This window comes from Camarhynchus parvulus, chromosome 7, assembly GCF_901933205.1.
Source record: "Camarhynchus parvulus chromosome 7, STF_HiC, whole genome shotgun sequence".
NCBI lineage: Eukaryota > Metazoa > Chordata > Aves > Passeriformes > Thraupidae > Camarhynchus > Camarhynchus parvulus.
The window spans coordinates 3,080,061-3,103,155 of record NC_044577.1 but is presented as its reverse complement, the minus strand read 5'-3'; the positions used below and the strand labels follow the sequence as shown (position 1 = coordinate 3,103,155).

The 23,095-nt window shown below is 41.3% G+C and overlaps 1 protein-coding gene across 1 annotated transcript in view; it reads left to right on the top strand.

The window, feature by feature from the left end:
- Positions 1-23,095, top strand: part of SPAG16 (sperm associated antigen 16) — a 380,495-nt gene that overhangs the window by 285,034 nt on the left and 72,366 nt on the right. The window lies entirely within an intron of this gene.

Sequence of the window (23,095 nt, the reverse complement as noted above, 5' to 3'; positions counted from 1 at the left end):
TGAGTGAAAAAAGGAAATATCTTAATCCTATTTCCCCCCCTTCCAGAACAGCAAAGAGGTCATGATGACAGTGAATTCTTTAATGTTGGGTTTATGTCAAACATCATTTCCTCCTTTGACATTTTATATTGCAAGTGAATATGTGTGCAATACCTTGATGACTTGCCTGAAAACACAGAAGAGAAAGAAAAGCAGAGCATTTCTGGCCTGTGGTGGCAGTGCCCTGCTCTGGCTCTGGGCAGGAGGAGATGCAGAGGGCAAACAGATAAACTCAGGAAATGGTGTGATTTCCCTGGCCCTCTCCTGTGGATCAGGGCTCTCAGAACTGGCTCCTCATGCCCTTCCATGTTCCTGGATCTCTCCTGTGGATCATGCTCTCAGAACTGGCTCCTCATGCACTTCCATGTTCCTGGATCCCTCCTGTGGATCAGGGCTCCCAGGACTGGCTCCTCATGCCCTTCCATGTTCCTGGATCTCTTCTGTGGATCAGGGCTCCCAGGACTGGCTCCTCATGCCCTTCCATGTTCCTGGATCTCTCCTGTGGATCAGGGCTCCCAGGACTGGCTCCTCATGCACTTCCATGTTCCTGGATCTCTCCTGTGGATCAGGGCTCTCAGAACTGGCTCCTCATGCCCTTCCATGTTCCTGGATCTCTCCTGTGGATCAGGGCTCTCAGAACTGGCTCCTCATGCCCTTCCATGTTCCTGGATCTCTCCTGTGGATCAGGGCTCTCAGAACTGGCTCCTCATGCACTTCAGTGTTCATGGATCTGTGAAACTTCTGGTTTGGCACTTTGTATTTCCAGCAGATCCCTTAGCCATGTGGAAGTACCTCCCTGCCTGTGCTCTAAATCTCTTAATGATACATTCTGATTCTCATACTGTGGGAATTATTGAATAATTGTTCCTTGTTCAACCTCTTCCTGCTGGCACATCTTCCCTGCTCTCTTTGTGCAGCTGAAGAGTCCGTGTCTATTTAATCTCCTAAATACATAAGCCATTCCTCCTCTTTGTTCATTTGTTACCCTTCTGTAAATCTTATTTTGGATACTTCTTTTAAAAATGGAGAAGAGGGATGAGTCTGGTATGATTTTTTTTCAAGATGTGCTTAAATCAGGGTTTTAAATAGAGGCCTAAAAAAGTTTTTTTAGTTTCTTCTCTAGCTTTTGGATTTTCCTCCCCAGTCTTAAATCTTGACATTATAACAAGGTGATGTTTTCAAAGAAGTATCCATGGTGGCTGGGAGATCTCTCTCCTGAATGACAAAGGCTAGTTTACTGTCTGTCACTGGATTTGTATAATTAAGAATATTTTTATTTATTTGAATAATTTCATGTTTCTCAGAATTCAGTTCCATCTTTTATTTCAGTTCCATCTGCCTTTCTATTCTTTAATCCAGCATCTTGGGATTCTTCAGTCATTCTGTGAAATGTGCTGTTGTCTTGAAAAATATGAATAATTTTATTTTTTCAGTGTTAACCTTCACATCCTTTAAGAAAAAGAAATTTTTGATGTGCTGACTAGCACAGGTCCCAGAATAAATGTCACATTCTTCTGGTAATCTGTATTTTTCTCACTTGTCTGTCCTATTGGAAAGAGTCCATTCCCCCTCCCAACTTTGGTCATCAAACTGTTGGGAATTTAAGTATCTAATGTCAGCCTGGTCACCCTTATTCCTGTGCTTCTTGGCACCATCAAAGAGCCAATTTCTGATCAATTTTTGTGCTGTAAAAGCTATGATAACTCCTCACTGTGGTATTGTATTTCCCCATGCATCAGCTCAATCTGCTCCTTATTATTCAACTGAGTTTTTTGGACCTGTAAATAAATCCCAGGTACCAGCTGGCAGTTTCTCAGGCTTTTTTCAGAAGTTGCTGTCACATTTGCCACCTTCCATTCCTCTGCTCCTTGGACCAGGCTAAGCAGTTGCTTCAGGAGCAATTTCAGTTAATTTCTTCCTTAATGCTCCTGTTTGAATACTTTCTGCTTCTGGCAAATATTTAATCACCTCATTCTAAAACTTTGGACCTGTGTTTCCTGTTAAGTAGCCAAGCCAGCCAGCCTGTCCAGGCTATGTCTGAGGTGTTAGAAAAGCAGTCAGCTCTCTGCACTGCTCTGCCTGGTGGGATGGATGGAATAATGCACAGGTGCTTTGGAATCCATCACAGAGGAGAGGGATTTAAGCTATTGCTATATGGGTCACCTGGCTTCCTTTGCATGACCTCCTCTTCACAGGAATGGATGACTATTGCCACTAAAGGAATGAGTCAGCAATTCCTTCAAACAAAGACATCTATCTATATAATAGAAAGTGTTTTGGTTGCTCAGCTGATGTGCATCTGAAGTTAGGTGTTAAAATTAGGAGTTAAATTGTTAACGCTGTCCTGGGAGTGAAAGGTTCACTGAATATGAGGATTGTACTCTGCAGTCTGTGAAAAAAAAGAGGAACTTCAAACACAGTCTGTTAAATCCATTGCCTTCTACTGCCTGGTAGAGCTGTAGTAGTAGTAGTTGATAACAGCCTTTTATTGAGGATCATCCCTTTCTGTGTTCCAGACTGCAGTCCCAGCTGTCTCCCTAAATCTCTGGTACATAGTTATGTGTATTTGGCCAAACAGGTCTTTCCTTGCATCAGTGGCATTATTAACATCTCCATTTTGTGTCCAGTATTGAGGGATTTTATTTTCTATTGTGTATTCTTTTTCCTTCACTTCCATGCCCTAGCCAGTCATCCTGAGTGGCACTTGGAATGTACCTGATAGCATAACAGGCATTTATAAGTGACTGAAATTAATGATTAGTATTTTAGCTGTGCTTGCAAGCTCAGTTTAGGCACTGGCACAATTAGGAGTCATTGGCTGATGGACCAGTAAAATAATGGGCTTCATTTAAGCAGATGAAGCCTCTGAGTCAGACCCCAAGCAGGGCAGATCTGTGCCAGTGCTGGCCTCTCTCAGCACTGTGGCTGAGAGGGCTCCTCCACCTTCTTTCCTGGGCAGCTCCAAGTGCCAGGAATGAGGGAACAACCTGGCTTGAGAAACTCACAGCCTTCCTGTTCCAGCTCCTGCATCTGATGTGAAATGCTTGAATCTGGGACTGCTGAGCCTTATGATGCATGTATTGTGAGTGATGTAATGTGCTGCTGATTTTTTTATCATTAATTAACACATTTATTTGAGTAAATTAGGAGGCAACTGATGCTTGATGGGATATTGCAGGCATAGTAAACACAAGGTTATTGAGTATAATGAACGCTTCTTCTCTGCATCAGGGCAAATCATGGGGAGAGGAAATGGGAAAGGAAATCAATAAGAAGAACCAAGCCCATAGAAATTATTAAGCATCCCCTCCTTCAGAACCCCTCAGCTAATGAAAAAAGGTGCTCTCCTGAAATATTGCCCGCAGCCTAATCTGGTAGATACACACAGTGTTTGGAGAGAAGACCAATTGTGTTTGCTGGGAAGTGCTGAGCATCCTCGTGGCGTTGTGTACCTTGTGCAGCAGGTTCTCTGTGGCAGCCTTGGGCTTCCTGGGCCAACATGGAGGATGTCTTGAGTCTCAGTGTTGGTCCTTTGAAGGGAAGAGAAGTCTGAGCCTATGACCTCCCCTTCTTGACTTCTGTGAAACTGCAGCATGCTCTGGGTGGCTGTTGTGTAATCCAGCCAGCCCGTGCCAGCAGGCACTGTGCTCTGTGTGTAGGGCATCCCCCACACTGCAGGGCACCCAGCTGGGAAGGTGCAGTCTGAACCTGCAGCAGGCTGCTCTGCCTGTCTCTCTAGTGGTTGGTTAGCTCCCTCATCCCAGCTCTGAGAAGTTTCCCAAACACAGCTTCACTGAGAGCCTTGAGAGCTTAAATCTCTGCTCGTGCCTGCTGCTGGCCCGAGCACTCCTGGGGCTGCCCGCTTCAAACTCTTACAGGAACCAGGGCTCTGGTACATATTTTATGATAATTCCTTTTCATTCCTTGCTCATTTGTTTTCTGTTGTTACTTCTCTTTTGTTGCTATAAAAGCTCTTCTCTTCTTACATTTGATGTTCACTTCTGCGATTTGTCCTGATGTTCTCTGCGATTATAAGTTTGAGTAGTACTGAGGTGAATGAATAATTCAGCAGATCCAAAATGACGCAGACTGGGTTGCTCCATAGCTGAGAGCACAATCACACCCATAACACAGAGCTGACATCCACCTTGTGTACAAGTACATGTGGATTATGGTCCCGTGGCTCTGCACAGTTTTGCTCGTAACATGCACCTTCACAGTCTGTTTGGGCTCTTTGGAATGATGTACTAAAGGCTGAATGAGGAGGCTTTATTTCCAAAAATTAGTTCATGGGTATGTGGGGCTGGTCTTTATGTAAAGATTTGGCAGAGTGGCCATTAGGAAATGGTAGGTCCCATGCTCCCAATTGAATTAGTTGTGTGATTCTGTCACCTGTGCTGTGGGCACTGTTGTACCATGTGTGCATGAATTCAGTGTCCTGCACTGCACTCCTCTCCTATGTGATCTAATTTGTTCTTCACTTGCCATTGCTGGAGGAGAGGAGAGCTGAATCCCAGTACAGTGTGGCCATCACCATGGAAACATGCTGGTGGGTACAGCCTCCCAGAAGAGGAACACCAAATCACAGACTGCTTTGGGTTGGGACCTTAAAGGTCATCTCATTCCATCGCCTGCCATGGAACCTTCCACTGTCCCAGGTTGCTCCCAGCCCATCCAGCCTGGCCTTGGACACTTCCAGGGGCAGCCACAGCTTCTCTGGGCACCCTGTGCCAGGGCCTCCCCACCCTCACAGGGAAATATTTCTTGCTAATATCAAATCTAAACCTACCCTCTGTCAGTTTGAACTCTTCCCTCCTTGTACTGTGAGTTCCTGTCAGAGTCCTTCTCCAGCTTCCCTGTGCCCCTTTAGATACTGAAAGGGGCTCTGAGGTCTCCACACAACCTTCTCTTCTGAGTAGTCCCAAATTTCTCAGCCCGATTTCACAGAGGGGTGCTCTGGGATTCAAGCATTTGATGCCTTCTGTAGTCCTGACCCAACTAAAGTAAAAACACCTTCATCTGCTCAGTGATTTAAAATCACTGAACACAGCTCAGCCCATCTATTGCCACATACATAATCAGTTTGGGTATTTCTAAGCAAAACAAATATTTCCAAAGGAGCTATTGCAAACAGATGGACTAACATTAATAAAATAGGCAGTTCCCTCTTTAAGGGTTTTGTTGGAATAAAATGGATTGTTTTTATTGAGATTTAAACTGCAGTTTGCTTAAATTATTTTTATATTTGGCAATTATATTGTGAACATATGAAATGGGCAAAATGTTAAGAATAATTAAGCAGTGTAGTCCTGAATACCCTGGCAAGTCTGAAAAATCATATAGAAAAGAAAGCAGCTATCTGTGGAGCTGCCAATTCTACTTATATAAGCCCATCTGTTTAGATCTACAGCTGTTCCCTAAAGAAGAATACATCTTATGTGAAGAATTCCCACCAGATCCCTCAGACATTTTATCATTCAAGAATGCTCTTCCTGTTTGTTCTCTCTCTCTCCTTTATAAGAAACTATAGAATTAATGGTTTTAGTGTGGTCTCATGGAACATTTGCGAGACAAATTATGGACTTAGCATTAAAATTAAAAGAGTTTGTTCTCTTCTGGTTTCATAATGAATACCAACAGTTGCAAGCCATGTGCTCATACCTACAGTGGCTCAAAATCTTATCTCCTGTTTCTCTTTCCCCTTCCACTTCTTTATTTTCATCTGAAGACCTTCAGACCATCTCTTGTCAAACCTAAGATATAGATTATTTTATATCTAATTGGTCATGTGGAAAGGCTGCTTGTGGGGTGTAAACTTCTTTTATTGTAAAACTTATTTTTAAAAGAGACAGAGGAATTGAGGAGCTCCAAACTTTGTGTTTCCCTGTGTGCCCCAGTCCCAGGAGTTCTGCAAATGTAGAGCTAATGCTGTACATTCCCCAGCTGAGGTTCCATCCTTAGAACTACTTCAACAACAATATTGTCTGCATAACGTCAGATATAAGCACGTGGACGTTTTTGATCTTTTTATTAAATCCTGGTATCAAAGTGGATTTATCCACTCTCAAAGATAAGATGGAAGGATGCCAGCTTTTGAAGATCATTTGCATTTCTTTCATTTGGTGGCCTAATCTTCTTCCTACTCTATTGAACTTTGGTAAAATTGCTTTAGAATTCTTAGAACAAAAAAAACCTCTAAAGAGTTCTAACTTCTGATTTAATTATCAAAGTGTAAATTCTTTACATAAACTATAGCGACACAGCAAATAAAAAAATAAAATGAGGTCAAGTCAAAAAAGGAGCAAATTAAATTAGCCCCTTCAAAGAAATGTGGACTTGATTGCAAGTTTTGAATTACAGATTTAGAATGAGGATAGGTTTTCTCCTTTCTCTGGAACTGAAATTTGTTAATTCATCTCACTTCCAGCAGTGAGCTCCCAACCACCTTTAGTGGTTCAGGTGCTTGGAAGAGTGCTGCTCTCTTCCCAGGCAGGTAATTCCATTCTGACCACCAAAACTTTCCTTACTCTTAGGGCTTTCCACCACAGCATTTTCTAGTGGAGACTTTCCATGAACTTCCAGCCTTCATTGCCAAGGTAAAATTAGAATTTTTGTGTCACTTGTAAGAATGAACTTTTTACCTAATTTTTATTCCCTTTCTTGTAAACAGTGGCTAGCTGTGTTTTAGGTAAGAATTTCTTCCCAGATTGGGTTGTCAGGCATTGGAAGGGGCTGCCAAGGAAGTGTTGGAGTCCCCATCCCTGGTGGTGCTCAAGGGTCTCCTGGATGTGGCACTCCATGCTCTGGGCTGGGTGACCAGGTGGGGATCAGTCACAGGTTGGACTCCATGACCTTGAGGGGCTTTTCCAACCTTAATGATTCTGGGATTCTGGGATTTTACACAGATTTCTCCAATATCTCTGTAGGCATATGGGCATAGTAGTCCTCAGCTGTTCAGCTGTAACAAAATACTTTTCCCAACCCATTCAGTGATTCCAGCAGTCCAGAGCATTAAAGGAGAGGTTTATATTTAAGAATAGATCACAGCTAAAGAAATTCAGAGTATTATGGGATTCTCTGTCAAGACCTTTGAAGATACTGTCTAAAACACTTTTTAACTGCTTGGCTCTATCAGCTGTGGGGAGTTATCGTCTCTATTTCCAAACAGTTAGCAGATAAAGCCTTAAAGGCTTGGAGCAATCCCAATTGTACAGTAAGTCAATTTATGGGGAAAATATCTCTGGGATCAGTAGTTAAAACTTTATTACAGATGGCTCAGATATTGGGCTTGATTTATTTTTTATATCTTCTGTAGTGACATGAGTGAATTGTCTACAGAAAGGCCACATCATACTTATTACAGACTAAAGGGCATATTGGAGAGGGAGTTGCTTCTCCATGGGTCCAAAAAATTTCTTCCATTTGCAGCAGAACAGAGATACAGAAATAAAAAGAGATTCTCTTTAGGTTGTTGCAACAACTTATCAACACGGTTATTTATGCTTCGGGTGTGCTTGAAGAGAGTTTACATAAATGTCTTTGGACATGCCAAAGAAAATTGTTTCATCTGATGATAGTGTTTGATTTTATTTGATGCCTTCCTAGAACTATCAAGCATTCATTTAAACCAAGCATTAATTTAAATCATGCAAGGCAAGGAGAAGGAAGATCTTAATGATTTTAGTTTGGTTATATCTTAGCAAATATGCTTAGAACTGAAAATTCCTTGAACTTTTGGAAACTGAAAACTTTTATTTTGCTGTAGGACACTGAATATTTGCACTAGATATATACCTTAAGGGAAAAAAACCCATATTTTCAAAGTTTTCTTAAAATCATATATAAAAATAATTCCTGTAGCCGTCATTATTTTTACACACTTCTGTGAGAAGGATGCATGGCATTCTTCTGAGAACACATACTTTATTTTAAATTAAAGTGAATAATGCATTGGGATTATAACTGTCCTGCAGTGTTTTATTTCTGATTTTATTTTCATGGTCTGTGTAATAGAGGCTATAATTTAGGATTATATTTTTTGAAGGACAGTGTTTCTTTAAAAGTTTTAGGTAACAGTGTAAAACTCATGAAAAAATAATACCATAACTGAGGAAATTCTCATTGTTTATACTTTACTTGTTTGAAATAAGATGAAATTTGTGAAATATTGTCGAATTAGAACTGATTACAGTATTTCTCTTGTGCACACATGGCATAAATGAGAAGTATTGCAGAAATGATTTCTCAAAGTCTTTTCCAGTTTCTCTTGACATTCAATGGAGTTCTCTTGACTTTTGGATTGCTATAGTTGGGTATCCTTGGATTAGTCCATTCTCTATCTTGATCTTTTAAAAAAATCTGTGCTTTAAAGTTGGTAACATCAGTGCTGCAAAGGAAGGCAGGAAAAAGCTCACTGGATGGTTATGGAGAGATCTTCCCACTGGATATTCTTGGGGTTGACTGATGAGCTGATGCATGCAGGTGTATAAGGGATATAATTTTTTAACCAGTTGTATTTTTAGAAAGGAATAAAATGTTTTAATGGCATAATGAGACATTAATGGCCGTATCAGTTAATAAAATAAATGCCATGCTGTTATTCATGGTATGTTAAGAGTAAGAATCATTGACATTGTATGCATAAAGCAGGCACGAATAACAGCAGAACCTATTAGGCTCTAACTTCAAAAATACCCAGCAATTATGAAACTTTAATTAACAATCTTAACTTACACATATATTTACATATTAATGGTCCTAAGTGGTAATTGTAATTGTCTCTCATCATTGCTTCCTTTGACCCTCATTTTTCAAATAAGAGATATGAAATTCCATTAAGTAACATTAATAGTAGAAAATTAATTTAGGGCAATATATCATCAATTAGCAAACCCTTAACACATCTTACTATTTTCTCCTGATGCTTACTTGAAGAAAAATAAGTTAATTATTTTATGTATGCTTGAATTCGAGGATATCACCTAATGCACACATGATGGAAATGAGAAATAAAGTATATTAGATTTCCTGGCCTGGATCCAGTAAAGCATCAAAATTCATGTTGACTTCTCCAGACTATTCATATGTGGCTGGTGAAGGGCAAAGAGCTCCTCAGCACACAGAGCCAAGGCCAGTGCCAGCACCTTCTGACTGGGAAACCCTGCACTTCTGACAGGGCTTATCTTGCACCTGGGCCACTTTGATTGGGGTTTTTCATTGTAACTAAATGTTCTCAGGAGGAAACCAGAACTTCCTCCAGGTAATGAATGCATCTGGTTTATCTCTGCACCTTTCCTTATGGAACAGCTCTCCTGATTCATCCTCCTTGGTGGGGAATGACATCCCACGGCTGCTGTGCGTGATGGACCCAGATTAGGAAGCAGCATTTGCATGTGGCCAGTAGGTCTTTAGTCATCAAACTGACAAATGAAGCTAATGTAGAATAATAATGTGTGAATTTGCTTCCAAGTACTGAAGACTAAAATACATTTTAGTCTTACATTTACACCGAGTGGTGCTCTCATAAGGAAAAAAGAAATTACGAAAGCCATTAAAAACTAAATGCCTCTTATTTATCATGTCTGCAAGGTGATCATCATCTGTTGCAGGACATTTATGGTTTCTTGGACTGCAAATGTTACTGTTGTCCATAAAAGTGAGAATTATTATTGTTATTTCTATAAATGCCAGCCATGTAAATAATGTCTTTTTGGGGTTTTTAACTCTTTTTCAAAGGCAATGTATATTAATGTTCTTTGAAAAGCATTCCTTTTGTGAGAACTGGTTAATCATAGAAACACAGAAGAGTTTGGATTGGAAGTGACCTTAAAGATCACCCAGCTCCACATTCTGCCATGGGCAGGGACACCTTCTACTATTACAGGTTACTCCAAGCCCCGTCCAACCTGGCCTTGGATACTTCCAGGGATCCAGGGCAGCCACAGCTTCTCTGGGCACCCTGAGCCAGTGTCTCAGCACCCTCACAGAGAATTCCTTCCCAATTTATACCTCCTCTCTTGCTATGTTGTCAACTATGGAACATACTGTAAAGGTAGTTTGAAGAAAACAGGTTTATTTTTTCTCCCTTTTTCACATGAATTTCATCTGGTTTTCAGTAGGCACAGAGTCTGTGGTGATTGGGAGTGGGGCTGGGCCCAGCCTCATCCCCAGTGGGCACAGCTGTGCAGGACAGGTGAATGCTATTGAAGGGAACAGCCATGGAGTGCCCAGGGGCACTGACCAACCACCAAAGGGAACAGAGGGCACACAGGTGCAGTGCATCAACAGGAGTGGATAAAAGGCTGGGCTGAAGAACAAGAAGGGCAGATGCTTGCAGCCTGCTGAAGTGCCCTGGTGTTGCTGTGTATGGCCAGGTGCCTGAAGAGGTGAGGTGTCCCTGTGTATGGGCAAATGCTTAAAGCCTTCTGAAATTGTGTGGTGACGCTCTGTGCATTGTGGCTGTCTCAGCTGTGACATGTGCTGTGACAGTTATCCATGTAAATGTCAGGCTGGGAGAGCTTTTGGCTCTGTGAGGTGTGTGTGATAGCCCAGGAAGTGTAACGTGGAATTACTTCTGACAGAAGCTTCAAATCTTCATGCTTACAGGTTGTAAAGATGAGTTATGCATGAGCACAGTCAGAGTGCTGGCGTCAATGCGAGCTAACTTGGTGGAGTTTCAAGGTGTAATTAATAAATTCCTGTGTGGGAATTAGCTGCTCTATAGCCTGAGAGGTGTCTGGGAGCTGAGGATGCCACGCTCTCCTGCTCAACAAGTGTGTGAGAGCTCATCCGCTGCTCCATAAACAGTGTCCTTGTGGGCTCTGAGGTTTCTCAGTTCTATTTGTAGGAGGATTTTGGTTTTCCTCTGCTGCATGCTAATTAATTCAGATTCCATTGTCCTTTAAAAATCTCAGAATCCTGTTTATGTCTACAATTAAAACTGGCTGTAATCAACAGACTGATTGGTGAAAAGAATATCAGGTAGCAAGATCAGCTCAACCTGATGAGCCAAGGGACAGCTGCTGCCACCATGAATGACAGGAATGTGCAGGGAATACTGTAAGGACAGCAAAGACTGCCTTTATTCTGGAGCATGTAAGATGTCCAGAATTACCCCTATTGGATAGAAAATTGAGGTAGACTAAAGGAATTTTGCTCCCAGCTTTTATCTTTACATGCAGATCTAGCAGCCAAAATGAATTACAGTTATCCATTGAAATAGCTCTGGGATACACAACCAGCAGAAGAATGGTGTGACTGTCAGTGCAAGGCTCTGCAGCATTATTCACAGTGACTTAAAGGCAATTAACCTGACTTCACTCAGCTGAGTTTTTGGGAAGGAAATAAATAGCCCAACTTCATAGTGAGAGTTTCTGATTGTTTTTATATATTGCATATTCACTGTGGAAAGTATTTGCCCATTAAAGATAGCTGTAAAACATTAAATTAGGCAAATAGGCTTTATACATGGGGGAAAATTAAAAGTAAATTTAGCCTGTCAAGCCCTAGTCACAGTCCCTTACCTATATCCTACTGAATCCTTTTGAAACCTTTTGGGGATGCTGTTTCTTTAGCTAAGGGAGCAGTAGGTGCCTCTGTGTCAGGTGAGAAACAGGGAAGCAGAACAGGCAGAGCTGCTCTTTCTCTTCATAGTGAGAGCAAAAGCAGGGTCTGGGCAAAAGGAGAGGGAGCTGAAGATTTAGGAAAGAAAACAGGAAGCAGCACAGAATCAACAGAATCCATAAAAACAATTGGACAAAGGCATTTCTGTAGGGGGACATGGCAGTATATATTGACTTATAGGAAAGCAAGCAAACATAGGGTCTGAAATGGGTTGTTTGAGGAAAGGGGGTGTATTGATTGTGGGGGAGTAGGTAATTGGTGCTGGAAGAAGGGAATTTGCATGTACAGCCATAGCATGCCAAAATAACCCATGTTTGCAGGCAACAGCAGGCATTTGGAGCATGCAAATGTGAGTTTGCATATACACGTGTAAGTGTTCTGCATGCAGCAAATCTCTGAGTAAATCTTGCAGGTTCGTTTTGTGCCTCTGCTGATACAAAACTCTGGTGAGCAGAGCGTGGCTGGGGAGGGAGCAGTGAGAGGGATCCTTATGGGGCTGAAAACAAGGAACATACTGTAATTATGCTAAAGCCAAGCATTACAAGCAGGAAATGCAAAGTTATGTTTACTATTACAAGAGAGCAAGGCATGTTAAGTTGTGGAAATTAGCAGTTTAAGGCATCTAAAAAAATATGTACTGGCATAAAATTCTGCTGTAAAATTACAATTAAGACATTTTCCTGTTTGTAGCCTCAGATTAGTGGAATTTTTAAAGATTATTTTTTTCCTCTATGTGATGCTACTTCAATGAAGGAAGTGAGGTGCTCAGGCTGCATTCAGAACTTGACAGGAGTGGTCCAGAGCAGAGGGATTACAACGCTGTACTTGGTCTCTGCATTTTTTTCTTTGCTCACAATTTGAGTGCTGATCATTTATAATGCTGATTTCTATCTCTTAACCTTTACATTTCTTTACTTTCTCCATGTTTGAGTGTAAAATACTCAATGCAATAGGTTTAAGTATATGAATTAAGAGGGACAGAACTGAGGATAGAACTAGAATTGAACTCTGTCACTATTTTCTCCTTTCATTTGCTTAGAAAAAAAAGTAATTCCAATTTTCAACTGAGATTTAGTTTTCTGTTGGGTAAATGCTCAATCATAGCTTTTTGTGTTTTTACCTTAAGGTGAAAAGCAATTTCACTATCAGCCCTTTGTTGAAGTTATTAGTGCTCAAGACTATGAGGTGTATGTTAAGTGCTCTTCAACTCTTCCAGACAGTTATTCCAGGAAATGCAACAAAAGTGGTATTTTTTTTCTTTTTTAACCATTAAAGAAGTAACATAGACACATGTTTGCTCTGACTTCTCTTTGTGATGTAGTTATCATAATGTCAACTGGAAGAATGACTTATTCTGCATTTAGTGGTAATAAAGACACGGCACTAGAAGGCACTATCTGAAAGAGCTGAAAAGAAAACTGATATCTTGCTTGTAGGAAGACTTAAAAAGATGATCGTTTATCATGCTATAGATATGGAAATATTCATGTTGGAATAAGAAATAGAAAATTAGTAAGTATAATAATAATTAGAAAATATACATTATTATATTATTAATACATATTTTTATACTTATTAGTTTTCTACTTTTTTAATATTAATTTATGTTTTAAAATTTGGAATTTGATCTATAACCATACATGACTGGTGCATAATTCTAATTTCTCATCAGTGAAGCTTCTGACAAGCTCCAGCATCTGCTTCCCATAGGCTCTTCTGAAAAGTTGAGATTAAATTCTTTAACTTTTTTATTATAACTACTAAAAGCTTAATATTGTGTTTGGCATGAAACTCTGGCCTTCCTAAAGGCAAAACTGGGAGTTTTAACTTCTCCAAGGGTGGCATTTACCATGCTGGCTTTGAGGAATCCATCGAATCTCTTGCATGCTATGAGGTTCAGATGTATTTCAGAAGACAAGTCCACAGCTTTCATTAGAGCAAACTGAGTGTTTAGCACTCTTCATGAAATCAGAATCACACTTTTGCAATAACAAATGCAGGATGTCAATTGGTTTAATGGACAATAAGAGGTAACGCTTTCAGTTGTGAGCCTTTAGGAATCCAATTATTTCTATTAATATGCTTGCATCAAAAAGCCATATTTCAGTGCTGTCCCATGCCTCGCTTGTCTTGCTGCCTGTTATCAAACTGAAGCCTTTAAAATCTCCTGTTTGCATTTTAATTGGCTTTGGGAATAAGCAGGAAGAGAATAATGGAAATAAGTGGCAAAAGTGAAGTAATGCTTTTGAGAAGCTGGAAGCATATAACAGGCATGTAACATCCTCCTCCTCAGTGCCATAAGCTCCTGCTTCTGGTACACTCATGTCAGAGGTGGCTGAATCCTTCTCATCTCATCATGTAAACGAGGGGGAAGCTGCTTTTTTAGTTCTGGATGTGCTCTGTGCATGTCTCAGTGCTAATGTCACAGCTGGAGTCTGGAATTACAGTCACTAAACCCTGCCTGTATTCCAAGCCAGCGTGCTAAAGTGGAGAATTTAATTAACATCAAGCCAGAGGCGACAGCAGAGGGAAGCTGCTGGCAGGGGTGAGGCCATCAGGGCTAAGCAGATTTCCCTGGCTCCTGAGGTGTTAAACCTTAATCACTGAGGTGTTAAACCTTCACCACAGAGGGTTAAACCTCTGGGGTGCACGGGTTGAGCCTCCACAATTGTCCTTGTGCCCCTGTGTAATAAAACACAGCAGTTTGCAATCTTTGAGCTGCAGATGGTAGGGAATTGACCTGGCAATATATGGATCACCAATATAGAGCTTGTGTTTTCTACACTGATGTGCCCTATAGAAACATTTTGTCTTTCTTTTTTTTTTTCTTTCATCTACTTTATTTTCCGATTGCACTTACAAGACACAGTGGTGACCCCTGTAAATGTTGGATCCTGGCACAGACTTGGATGGATCTCTTCAATGCAGAATTCCCAGACATGGTGATCCTGTCTGGATACTGTGTTGCTGACAGGAGTATTGTGATCGTAGATCTTCCTAACAGGCCGACAGAGGGGCAGAGCCCAGAGACCTTGTGTGACCTGGCAGTAGGGGAAGTCCCAGGGCAGCTCCACTAAGCTGTACAAGCCATGGCTGTGTTCTTTCTCTGGGCATCCCTTTCCTTGTGCATATAAAGTCTCCCACAAGTCAACATAACAAATTAAACCTAAACTCCTAAACTGAACTTAATGCTGACTGGGCTTCAGCTGCTTTTCTGAAGTCCCAGATACTCCAAATGCTCAAGATGGGTGAGTTATTTGGCACTGAGCCTCAAAAGCCTTCCAGCAATTTAAGTGTGGCTATGAATGGTTATTGTTTTATTCAGAAGTTACCACTCGTGGCCTACAGTATAACTAGACTAAATTATTAATTTCTGTATATTCTAACGGAAAGAGAAGAAGGGAATATTATTCAAAGAATTCATTGGGAAACCAAAATGCCATTAGGGCGTGTAGGCTTTCAGTTTGGACTGAGCAAAGTGTAATACATCAGCTCTTTTCTTCCCTCCCTGACATATTTTGTTCTCAAAGCGTGAGTGGGAGGCTCTCCAATTCCAGGTGGAGGGAATTGATTTATTTTATGCTAAAAATAATCAGCTTGTATGGGTTTGTGTGTTGGGTTGAATGGGAGACTTTTGCATTAATGGCTGTTTATATTCACAGTTCTCTGCTGAAAGGGAGAGTTTCAGATGAACTGACAAAGGGTCTTCAGATAGAATACATTTTCCTTGGGTTGCCCAGGTTTGGGGAGTAGAAATGACTGGAGCAAAATACACAGTTATGCTTAGAAAAAGGAAGGCCTGGTGGGTGTTATTTAGGCAGGGGTGGCCAAATTGGATCTGTGGCGGCTCAGTGAAAGGGTGCATGGGGAGCTGCTGGCTCCCTTCCTCCTGTGGCAGGGCATTCTGTGCATTCCCTGGTAGACTGGGGCTCCAGCCTCCTTTGCTTTGAAAAACACTGAGATGTGTGGAATCCAAGCAAAGGCCGGCTGGTCAGCACAAGGAACAACTCTGCTGTGATGCAGGTTGGATATCAGGAAAAATTCCTTCACTGAAAGGGTGATCAAGCAACTGGACAGGCTGCCCAGGGAAGTCCTGGAAGTGTTCAAAAAATGTGTACATGTGGTGCTGTGGTGGTGTAGATGGGCCTGGTCTTTGTCTGGGAATGCAGTGGGCAAAGGCTGCTGTGCTGTTCCAAATGTCAGATTGTATCCAGGTAGGAATGCTTGGCTCCTCCCCTGGGCAGAGCATCTCCCCATGGGATGATGGAATTTTATCAGCCATGCAGGGACACTCAGTGGCCATGAACAGAAGAGATCTCCTGGAGGGAGGATGGGTGTGGAAGAGATAAAGAATACTGCCCAATGAACAGAAGAGAACTGACCCACCTCTAGCAGATGGCAAAATAGAATACACATCCCCAGGCACATCTTTCAGCCCAAGGCAGGTGCTTTAGGAAGTGGCTTAATGGTGAGCTTGGCATTGTTAAGAGCTGGATTCGATGATCTCGAGAGGGCTTTTACAACCTAAAGGGTTCTGTGATTCTATATGTTAATGCAAAAGCTCATGAAATAAACAGAGACACAAGCAGAGCTTCCTGATTGATTCACATCATTTTGATAAGTAGCTTTTGCTTTGCTTCTAAAAGAAATTAAAAACTCCACCCTGCTTTTTAAGTAGAATTCAGGATAACTTCAGTATATTGCTCTTTAAGTAAATTCCTAGGAAGAATTTACTTCCTTTTATTCATTTGCTGCTGCATGAATATTAGAGAGCAATAATGCTTGAAGTCATCTAAACAGTTTTCTGTTTAGCACTTGAATCTATCAGAAAGAATCTCTGTCTTAAATGAGCATAAAATTCATTAATGTATTTTCCTAAAGGAGCCAAAATCTGAATTTTATATAAATTGCTTCAGAAGTTTAAATACTCATCCAAAGCTATATTTCGGATGGCTTAATAAGCATTGTTTCATGCTATTTTTAAAATGAGTGGAGTCTTAGGGTGATTGAATTTCAGCAAGAATAACTGAACTGCTATGTTTTATTTAGGTGATGTGTTTCTGTAGAGCTATACATTTGTTTGGTTTGCTTTTAAATTTGAAGTGCATTTTGCTTTTAAATTTTAAGTGCATCTTACTAGATGGATTTACATCCTTCCTTGCTAGGAATCTCAAGCTGTTCTTGGTTTTTTTATTTTTTTGCTTCACTCTGATTTGCTTAGTTTTTCCTCTGCAATGGGAATGGATGACAAAAGGTAGCAAACCAGAGAAATGCTATTTAAAAAGTGTGAAAAAGAGCCCCAAGAAAGGAACTTGCACTTATCAGTAAGTGAATAGTAACTTTAAATGGAAACCTTTCAGGTGGCTTCTTTTTTGTTAGCCCTGGTGTTAATGCATGGCTGTGCCCTGCAAATTTTACATATTCTCTAAGCCATTGTGGGGTCAGAGTGGATTTGGGCTCTGAACTTGCAGCTCTAAGTGGTTCCTCTGCTCTATTAATAATACACAGCAGAAGCTTATCCTGGGCAGGTCACCTCCCTCTAATTCCTTAGTCAGGAAAGATGGAAGTTAGCTGGCTAAAAACACAGAATTAAAAGGTCTGGTGAATAAAAAAAAAAGAAGGAAGAAGTGGTGGAAATGCTTCCAAACCACCTGCTTGCCTTGTGTGCCATGGACACCTGGTGTCCTACACTGAGCTGTGCTTAGTGTCACCCCTTCCCTTGGCCCACAGGTTCCTCCCAAGCCCCTGAAGGCAAAATAAGAGATTCCTCCCTTTTGGGAAAATCCAGCCTGTTCCTTGCAGAGTTTGGATCCTCCAGCAGTTGTAACTTGCTGTTAGATTGATTCAGCACCGTGCCAGGCTTTTCTCTTACTTTCCACCAATTATGGAGGCTGACAGAAAGCAGAAGTATGCTGCAATAAATGGGAAAGAAAGGGAGGAAAATATTGGCATTTTCCAAGATTTAGAACACACTCACAGTAAATCCAAAGACGTAGTAGGTGCCTGACTTTAAGATAAGAAAAACACCAGAATCAGTCTCCAAAGGCAAATAGTTTCTGTAACTTCTTTCTGACAGAAATGCTGGTTCTTCCTGTAATTTGTCTGGAGATATTGGTGAATCCTAATCTGTGCAATATGATACAAGCCTTGTTCTTAAATGCTCCATTAACAATTTTTCCATATTTAAACTAGAATGTATTTTGAATTCCCCCAATATTCTTTCATAACCATAATTTTATACGCTGCAAATGTGTACCCTAATAGAAAGAAAAGTGGAAAATTATCTCAAGAACTGTGAATAAGACTTTTCATCCTCAAATTTGTATAACAAGCCTGAAGGCAGATTCCTATTCAGGTATTTATTAATACAGATAGATTTTGTTCTGCCAGCTGACTTCCCCTTTCCATACTCACTAGTATTAAATATTTCTGTACTGAGTGCAGAGGACAGGGGGGTTTATGTGTTAAGAATTTTTTCCTCTATGCTAGCACTTTGCTAGGTTTGGTTTCTTAGAGACATTGTGCAGACACAGATTATGGGACACATCAGGGATGGAAACGCTCCAGTTGTGACACTGAGGTTTCTGTCTTTCCACTATTTTAAATTCTGTTTGTTCTCCTAAATCCTGACTCAATCACAACCCTTTGCTCTCTGTCTTCCCAGAGTGAAGTATCCTTCCTGCAGCTTGATGTATCCCCTAAAAAACTGTTTCTCTAAACAGCCTGTGTCCCTGCCTTGATCCTGCAGGGATGGGCACACAGATCCCTTAAACTTCCATTTGCTTGGAAATCTCTGTGCCTGTGGAACTGAGATTTCCTCCTGGTGAAGGCTCTTTCTATAGTAGGACAATGCATAATCCCGTGGATTGTGGAAACTTTTGAAGTGAGAGAGAATCTGAAGTTTTGCTATGAGGATTGCAACAATCAGCTTGCAGTGATTAGAGGATCCAGCCACAGCATCATTTCAAGGCTGCAGGAGTGGTTCCATCAATTGAATCTGTTGCTCTGTGTGTTTGATGTCATGGTCTCTGAGTTTGTGTTACTGCTGTGGGTTTGTACAAGATGGGAATAATCTGCCTTAACACTGGCAGATGCCTTCATTTGAAGTGATCTCTCCAAATGTTTGGTTGTTCCCATGAATCTGAAGTCTTATTTCAATCCAGTGTTTTTCCTGCTCTCAAAGACAACCCTAACAGAATCATAAATTGTCTCTACATCAGGGAATACAGAGAATTTTTAAAAAACCTCTATGTATTGGCAAAGTTTCTCTGTACCTCTTAGTTCTCTGAATTAAACATGAATTAACTCCTCCTAAAATTGAGGATAGTCTCAAACAACTTATTGGATCAGTATCTTCACCATTGGAAAGGCACACATGTAACTGAGCAGCGACTGACTATAAACACACTTTAAAATGCTTGAAGTTTCCTTATTTCATCCTGTGCAGGAAGGGATCAGTGTCTCACTGGAACATCTCTTGGGGTACAATGCCTGAGGTTTTGGAGCTTCTTGTTTTCTGTTTAGAGAACTCAATGCTCCAAGATCAACACCAGAGAATGTTTGCTCTTTTACCTGATGCTTAGAGATCTAAAGTTTCATATCCACCTCTTCCCATGTCCCTTTCAACTATGGCACCTGTTTCTATGTGAATGAGGTGTTTGCTTTAGGAAAGCAATTTCACCACATCCTTTTTTTCCCTAATTGCACTATAAATTATTCTACTTTCATAGTAGACAATGTCCAGAATCTTACATAGGCAGCTGTGTAAGGGTCATCTTGAAGGATGACAGGGAAAGATTTCTCATCACTTTCTTTTTCTCTACTAGCTCATATACCTGGTTGCTTTCCCATTATCCTCAGAATTCCCTTGCCTTGAGCATTGTGGGGAAAGTAGGATCATAAAGCAGACCAGGTTGGGAGGAACTGCAGGAGGTCTCTAGTCACCCTCCTGCCCACAGCAGGGCAGATGTGACATCAGACCACATGGGGGGCTTTCTCCAGCTTGCTCCTGGAAACCTCCAGCATGGAGAAAATGCAGCTTCTCTGGACAGCCACTTCCAGTGCTCAGGTCTCCTCATTGTGCAAAAGCTTCCTATTATCCAGTGTAAACCTCTTTAGTTTCAGTTTATGCCTGTTGTTCTTCTGTCTCCCATCCACCATCCAGCACCTCCCAAAGCAGCCCAACCCCTGGACCAACATGGTGACTGTTCACTGAACTCACTGCGGATTATCAACATCTTTTATTTCAAATATCAGCTTTTAATTGCTGCATTTACCACTCACTTTGATTTGGTCTCTTTTCCTAAATGTAAAGTATGGATAAAAAAACCCAAGCATGCAGGCTTTGAATTTTTTCCTGAATTTCCTTCAGGTGAGCAATGAAAACATGTCTGGATAGTTTTTTTCTTTGCTGCATGTAATAGAAAAATTACCTGAAGGATATAAGTGCTTAAAAGGACATGAGCATTTCAATCCCTATAGAATTTATACTATACAGTGTAATAATTTGAAATCTTACAGTGCCTCTCCTCCTGATCTCACCAAGGTTTTAAACCATAGTGCACAATGTTACTGCTGTTTTATCCTTGTTCTTCCTGGGAGCTAAAGAGATAACCTCTCCTTCTGTTCCAAGGCTTCTTTTGAAATGCAGAGCTGTGCTTTTATTATTTATTGCTGGGTTTTGACAGTACTTTAGTACACAGTTTATCAGTTAATATGGTGAGTTTGGTTTATTTTTGTAAGAAGGAGTGGGGAGGGGCATTTTAAAAGCACACTTGTTTACACTTGAGAAAGCACTTGCCAAATGGGGCGTGTTATTCATTGGCCTCTATTCAGGGATGGGATAAGGACACCGCAGCAGTGTTTAGCTAGGGCAGATTCCATCTTCTGAGGCCAGAAGAGCCCTACAGAAATATAGAAAAAATAAAAGGTATTAACATTTTTTAAGAGGTCTTGAGGTATCAGGAGATAGGTGGTCCTGTACCCAGCATGTGACCAGATCAGTGTATTACAGATTCAAGAGTTCTTCCCAGTAGTTCTTCTGCAAAACATCTAAAAAATTCAGGTGGTGCACCAGCAGCATTTAAGGACACACCATCATGAGACTGCAGCTTTTACAGAACTGAGTTTCTCCAGCTACCAGAGGATGGGGTTGATGATACCTTTATCTAATAAGGCTGAGGAGCTCCCTTGGCTGCCGTAAGCTCACACGGGCACTAAGGTCACATTTCAGCCTTTGTTTTCTTAAGGAGGAATTACGTTTTGTGACTCCAAGTGTGTTTGCAGCTGCCCAGCTCCTGGTCCAAGTTGGAGCATCCTTTCCACTGTCCAGAATTTTTCTGTGGTCCCCTTGCTCTGGATGTGGCCACGTGAGGCTACTAAAGCTCAGGAAAGTCAAGGTGTCCTGAGCCCACTCTGCTGAGCAGCACTACTGGGGGAGGTTTCTGGTCTCAGAATAACTGATGTTTCCATACATTTTCTTCTCTATGAAATTTACAGTTAAAGTCAAGCTGTCATTGTTGTGGAAGGATTTCATATGGTGGTTTTGTGACATGGATCCTCAATCTGCTCTTCCTTCTGTCTGAATCCTCATCCTGATGTTTGTGACTATATAAAAGAAGTGAGTTCACTTGTTGACTCCTGCAGGGCCCTGTGGTTGATATTCATGTGTAGAACAGAAGAGCTCAGAGCTGAGCTGTGATGATAATTTTGGGATCAGTAGTGAGGTGTGGCAGGTGAGATCAGTGCTGGGCTGTGCACGGTGTGAGAGACAGTACCTGACCTGGTGGGCTTCAAAATGTGTCCACAGAGGCATGAGGTGCCCAAATGCCTTTAGGAACCCTAAACTGCATCACCTAAGTGAAGGATACAAAGGAACAGTGGTCAGAGAAACAGGTAGAGATAACTTGGCCAAGGTTATGCAGCAGCCCCAGCTGGGTGTCCCTCCTGGGCTGGCAGAGCCTGAGGGGATAAGATCACATCTTCCTGTTTGTTTATGCAGGTTACCTTTTTGGCTAAGACAGAAAAAGGACAAATGTGGGTGTGAATTTTGGTTGCTGTGTTGCTCCTTCCCCCATTCCAAGGCTGCAGCAGCTAGGCACTCCCAGCCCTCTCTCAGGACTTTAGCTGCTCACAGTGACTCCGAGATGCGTTAGAAAGTCTCTTTTCCCAGCCCAGCAGTTGAAGGAGTCAGAACTCTTCATGTCTCGGTCTTGAGATGGTTTATTGTATCTTATCTATAAAATTATTTCTCCTGTCCAGCTGAGGTCCGCTCAGCAAGACAGTCAGAGGCACCAGAGGCACTCTGCCTGCCCCTGGGCGGTGTTATCTTTTTATACTACAAACTACGTGTACACTATTTACAATTACTTATCAATACCTATCACCTATGTTAGACACTGAGCTTCTGCTCTAAACCAATCCAAAAGCGCCACCATCACAGCAGAAGATGGAGGCCAAGAAGAAGAAGAAGGAGGAAGACTGGACATGTCCAGATTCCTCCATATTCCTCCATCTTGCCCCCTCAACCCCCATACTAAAAACCAGAAAAAAATCTATTTTTCACCTTGTGATGAATTCACTATCCTTCTACTTAAACTTTCATGGCTTGCAGATCTTCATGTAAGGTTGCTAACTTGCTCCATGCGTCATAATCAAAACTACAAGCGTCTTGGGCTCTGTGCCACGGTCTCTGAGACCCCTGGCAGGGGTCTTGGCAGTCCAGGACAGCCAGAGGGATGTCCTGGGTCCTGACAGCCCTCCTCGAGTAACTCACTACTGATTGCTCCCACTCAGCCAGGGGACTCTGATGTTTCCCTGCATTGTGCTTTCTGCAGCTCTTCTCTACAGCAACAGGGCAGGTGATTGTCATGGAAATTATTCCAGTCTGCTTTGTAACCCTCTGTAACACAAAAAATTTGTTTCCAGCCATTCTCCTGTTAGGTATTGATCTGACTTTATCAGAAAAAGATTGTGGTGGTGTTCGCAGGGGTCCCAGGATGAGGGAAGAGATGAGAATCTTGACTCCATGTTTCAGAAGGCTGATTTATTATTTTATGATATCTATTATATTAAAAGAAAATGATATATTAGAACTATACTAAAAGAATAGAAAAAAGGATTTCATCAGAAGGCTAGCAAGGAAAGGAAAGAATGATAATAAAATCTTGTGACTGCTCACAGCCTCGACACAGGTGGTTGTCATTGGTCATCAAGTAAAAACAATTTCACATGCTGGGTAAACAGTTCTGCAAATCACATTCCAAAGCAGCCAAACATGGAGAAGCTGAAGCTTCTCAGGAGAAAAGATCCTAATGAAAGGATTTTTCATAAAATATGTCTGTGACAAAAGATCTCTCTTTTTAACAGTTTAAGAAGGCCATGAAAGAAAAATTCACTTGGGGCTTTTTACCATCAGAAAGAGTAGGAATTAGAG